The sequence below is a fragment of the Mytilus galloprovincialis genome, chromosome 3, assembly GCF_965363235.1.
Source record: "Mytilus galloprovincialis chromosome 3, xbMytGall1.hap1.1, whole genome shotgun sequence".
NCBI lineage: Eukaryota > Metazoa > Mollusca > Bivalvia > Mytilida > Mytilidae > Mytilus > Mytilus galloprovincialis.
In genome coordinates, this window is record NC_134840.1 from 40047440 (window position 1) to 40053329 (window position 5890).

Consider the following 5890-nt stretch of genomic DNA (forward strand, 5'->3'; position numbering starts at 1 on the left):
ACCAACATTTTGATGATGAAGTACAGCGATTAAAAGATAAGTTGAATGTTAAGCGAACATCAAGACTGTTTAAACTTGACTCATATATTGATGAAAAAGGAATATTACGAGTTGGTGGGAGATTAGCAAGATCAAATCTAACCGAAACATCGAAGCATCCAATCATACTGCCAAAACAATCTACATTATCATATTCAATTATACAAGGAATTCATAGATCGATCGGACATTTAGGGAAAAATGCTATTTTGACCGAACTCAGGCAAAAGTATTGGATCATAGGTGCTAACGGTATAATCAAGAATATTGTCTCTAAATGTGTCATATGTAGAATATATCAAGCACCCATCATGCAACAGAAAATGGCGAATTTGCCCAGCGAAAGGGTGACTCAAGATACTGCACCGTTTACAATTGTTGGTATGGATTACTTTGGACCTTTTGCAATTAAACAGAGAAGGTGTACTGTTAAACGTTACGGTGTGATATTTACATGTCTCAAAATAAGAGCAGTACATTTGGAAGTAGCCGATTCCCTAGACACCAGTTCTTGCATTAATGCAATCCGGCGATTCATTGCACGCAGAGGAGTACCCAAAATTATTCGATCGGACAATGGAACTAATCTCGTAGGTGCACAAAGAGAACTTAAAGATGAAATTGTTAAATGGAATCTGAATCAGATTGACAATTTTATGCTTCAAAAGGGCATCGACTGGAAATTTAATCCTCCAGCAGCATCTAATTTTGGTGGAGTATGGGAAAGACTCATTCGATCTGTAAGAAAGGTTTTGTATTCTATTTTGCAGGAGCAAAAGTTGCGTTTGGATGATGAAAACTTGCAAACATTATTTTGTGAAGTTGAAGCTATACTAAATGGTCGTCCTATCACAGAAGTACCTAACAGTGTGAATGACTTGAATGTGTTAACGCCAAATGATCTTCTGCTTCTTCGTTCAGGAGAAAGCGCTCCCCCAGGGACATTTGTTAAATCCGACAATTGTGTTCGTAGAAGGTGGCGACAAGTACAATATTTGTCAGACTTGTTCTGGAATCGATGGACAAAAGAATATCTTCCTTTATTAAATCAGAGAGCTAAATGGAACAAGAAGGAGAGAAATCTTAAAATCAATGATCTTGTTCTTATTGTTGAAAACACTCCGAGAAATTCATGGACAATGGGACGCGTCTTGGAAGTCATTACGGACAAATTTGGAACAGTGCGTGTAGCGAAGGTCAAAACTGCTTCTACTGTATTGACCAGATCAATTGGAAAACTGTGTTTGGTTCTGGAAGCTGATATGGACAATGTTAAATGATTGTTTTTTAATTTGTTATTAGTTAGATATATTTTGACATTTTGAAACCACTTAGGTCTACTGTGGTTAGTTTATAAGATAATTGTGTTCTTGCATGACCACAATTAAGGGGCCGGTATGTTAAGACCAAAGTTGGTTGGTTAACTTATTTTTATTTGAAATCAACACTTTATTGTAAACACGCATTTTTAGCATGTTTCGGTCCCCTAATCGAGAGAGTACTTATTTTTTGTGAATGGAATGTGATGAAGCTAATTTTGAAGTTAAACGTTTTTGAAGCTATATTAGAATACCATGGTCAACCAATACGGTATGTTTGTTATATATGAGTCAAAGAATATGTGTATTTAATAGAAGTTTTTTGGTAAACTATTATAAGAGTATTTTGACCATTTTATCGTAACTTTTGAGACGCCGTAAATTGTAAAAGAGAAAACATAGAAATGTTTAATATAGAAAAAAGATAGACCTGGTATAAGACATATATTTGGTTGTCAGCATTATATAATGCATATAAAATCACATATAAACTATAAGAAAGTATTATTAAATGTGTGATTTTAGATATTTTATGATCACGTGTTCTTGCTGTATTTTGTTATGGTAAAGTGTTCATTTTGCTGTTTCAATTCTTTATTCTATTTTTGTGTATTTTTTGTATTTCAGTTAATCCTTTCATGTGTATTAAGAGAATTGAAATAATAAAGAACATGTGAACTGATTCGTAACTAATTACTGATGGTATATTTGGGCCCACAACCCTACACCCTTTATAGTTAATTTTAACAACTTTTTCGTCATTTTTGGTAACTTGTACAAAAAATATTCTTCTCTGAAACTACTAGGCCAAATTTAATCTAACTTGGCCACAATCATAATTGTGGTTTATAGTTTAAAAAATGTGTCCGATGACCCAGCCTACTAAACAAAATGGCCGACATGGCTAAAATTAGAACATAGTGGTAAAATGCAGTTTTTGCTTTATGTCTTTGAAACAAAGACATTTAGAGCAAATCTTTCAAGATTTAAATGTCCATCAGAATAAGAAATATTCCCTCAGAAATTTTCATATGATCCTACAACCCGTTGTTGGGTTGCTGCCCTAAAATTGGTAATTTTAAGGAAATTTTGCAGTTTTTGGTTATTATCTTGAATACTATCATAGATAGAGATAAACTGTAAACAGCAATAATGTTCAGCAAAGTAAGATCTACAAATAAGTCAACTTGACCAAAATTGTCAGAGAACTCCTTAAGGAGTTATTGTCCTTTATAGTCAATATTGAACAACTTTTCGTCATTTTTATAACTTCTTTTCTAAAACTGTGGGCCAAATTTAACAAAACTTGGCCACAATCATTACTAGGGTATCTATTTTAAAAAAAGTGTCTAATGACCCGGCCTACCAACCAAGATGGCTGACATCAGTAAATACAGTAACAGGTGAGCGACACAGGCTCTTGAGAGCCTCTAGTTTTTTTTCGTAAAAAGATTACGTCGTCGGCTACGGCAAGTGCAGAGGACGATGCACAGATCCTCGGACATGTTTCATCTGAAATTGAGCCTAGCGGAGCGATGGCTTCTACAACTGACAACATAACTGACAACTAAACCACCATATCCTTATATCGTTTCCTGTGACATGAAAGACGACGTGAAAAAAAACTAATCTATAACATGCCAAGAAATCCTCGCTAAAAATTCCGGTCGACCTCCTACGGCAGTCATTAGTAGCTAAAGATTTGATTTCATTCAAGAAATTAATTTATGACCTTCATGTACGTGTCGCTTAGAACACGGCCATATACCAAATGGTCAATATTAATCATCCATGTAATTTGCTCTATGGGATATTTGCAGAATTTCAACGAAGGCAATTTCTTGGCATGTAGAGTGTGATCATTCCTAGGCTTATCAGTTAATTCCATTTTCTATCTAGGTCCACATATTAATTTTATTTTCAATAAAAGAACAAAGTTTCTATGTTCCCTGTATTGCACTTATTTTATGTAACCAAGGAACAAGGGCAATAACTAATAAAAAATAATATTTTTCCTTTTCCTTTTATTTTTTAATGAAGAAATAAAAGCTTCAGAGAAAATGCAATGGGATTTCCGTTATAATTTATATTTCAAAAGGTCAAAGCTTAGGACTTATTTTCGAAATTGTCATTGCTGATGATATAAAAATCTGGCAAGAATTGTACACATGAGAGTGCAAACCAGACCGGATGGACGGACACCAGGAATTTCGATGATGTCCCCTGCGACGCGTTAATGGAGTCACTTCAGTTCCTGTATTCCGAAGTGAAGCTGTGATAGGCCGTTTTTTGAGAAATGCTAGGAAAGGGGATCACTTTAGTTCCTTTATACAGAAGTGCCGCTGTGATGGGGCCGTTTATGAGATGTCAAATATAAGATTGGTGGGAAATTTTTACATCAAATAAATAAATTATGAATTACATTCAATTTAAATTTCGAGAAAACATTAAAATTTTGTTTGAAATATAATTATATGAATTGGTGGGTATTTTGAAATTAAACAAAAATCTAACCAGTGTCGGATTCAAAGGGAGTACATGTGCTTACAGGAACAATGTCTGAAAAAAAATATAATTTTCTGCATAAAAAAAGTTTAAAAAAATTTCGGCGAAGGCATCCACATCATTTCAACCCTGGCTACGCCACTGATTTTGATACTAAATTATCAGCTATAGTTGTAAAAAAGTTATAAAATAGTTAGCCACTGTATTTGAGTCATGACAGTTCTCATTATCTAAATTAAGTACAATTTACTCCTTCTGTTTAGTACTGTAAATAGTTTACATAATAGTCTACATAAGACTCAGTGACGCTCATATCAAAATAGTTATAAACCAAACAAATACAAAGTTGAAGAGCATTGAGGATCCAAAATTCCAAAAAGTTGTGCCAAATACGGCTAAGGTAATCTATGCCTGGGATAAAAAAATCCTTAGTTTTTCGAAAAATTCAAAGTTTTGTAAACAGCAAATTTATTAAAAAGACCAAATGTAACCCATACCTTTAAACTGTCTCCAGATATTTTTTGGATTATTTTTCTTTTCTTCTATTTTATTTTCAAAATATGAAGACTTAGCTTTGTTTACCTCACTCTGGGTTTTATTTTTGCATTTACAATATTCATTTTAAAAATGTTTACTTTTATATACTATTTATATTTATATGTATTCAAAAGCAGATCTCTTTCTTAATAAGTTCAATAATTTCAGAAGTCATCCAATTCTCTGTATGTTTTATACCTTAATGTCTCTTTTAGGAGCTACTTCATTCAAAATTGAAGTAAAATTATCTTTAAATTTTGCCTAAGGTCCATTTACTTCTCTACATAAATATAAATTTGACCAATTAGCATCATTTATTTTTTGACAGAAATCCTCTTTATTGTAATTTTTGGTAGATCTTATTTTGATTAAATTTTCTCCACTATCTGAATTTGTTTTTCTCACAAATTTTCAAGTAAAATATGTCATAAATATGATCACTAAGTCCAATAGACCACTTTCGAATTCATCCGTCACCGGAAAAAAATCTCGTCAATTATGCGCGCCTTTATGACGTCATTTACCAGATAGAGGGGCTCGCCTGTATCCCTGCACTATTAACGTTTATCAAGCGTCTTAGTGATCGTCGTTGTGCATGATAAACTAGAAATAATGGTTGGTCTGTAGGTACTTAATGACAATTCCCTAATGACAGCAGTGCTGATTGTCAATTTTGAGAATTCAATTTGCCGAATAATTCGTAAAATATAGAATTATAGTTTTCCAACCACTCGCTCAACATTAGAATAGAACGCCCCTAAACGCACAAATGACGTTCACTAAAACCAGAGTTTTTTGACGGAAATTCATCGAACTCGAAAGTTGTCTATTGGAATATTAACACCTGATTGACTGACTCTGTCTTCAGAGTTAACAATTACATGATCTTATAAAGTTTTACTGTTTTCAGTTATTCTGGTTCGTTCACATAACAATTGCTTTAAATCTTTTAATATTTCTTCAAAGTTAGTAAGAATTTAAAGGACGCCTCTTTTGGTGGTCTGTTAACGGTCCCAATAGTTATCGTCTTGGTTTTTGGTATAAAGATGTCTATCCAGAGGGAGGGCCTCATGTCTATCATCCTTGGCGAAAACGCAATGTCCTCCCTGATGAGTACACACACCCCTCCACCATTTCTAGATCTGTCTAGTCTCACAACGTTGTATCCTTCAATGTGAATTTCAGCATTTGTTACTGTATTGTCCAGCCATGATTCTGTAATTGAAATTACAGCAGCTTTTGTCTTAGCTGCGACTATTTTAATTTCTGACAATTTTGGTGGAAGGTGAAGAGGTACTTGCCTTCACTATTCCTGTTCTACATTAAGGACATGCCAGATGGAATTAAATCTACAGTCCGACTATTTGCAGATGACACAATAGCATACCTCACGATATCATCAGACAAAGATTCACATAATTTACAGCTAGATCTGGACAAAAATTGGAACATGGGAATCAAAATGGAAAATGTCATTCCACCCTGACAAA

The 5890-nt window shown here is 33.8% G+C and overlaps 1 long non-coding RNA gene across 1 annotated transcript; it reads left to right on the top strand.

Annotated features, from left to right (window-relative positions):
• On the top strand, positions 1 to 2040 carry LOC143067919 (uncharacterized). The gene is made up of 2 exons (XR_012976063.1): positions 1 to 1629; positions 1986 to 2040. It is a non-coding gene; the product is annotated as an uncharacterized LOC143067919 (long non-coding RNA).
• Positions 2041 to 5890: the final 3850 nt, after the last annotated feature.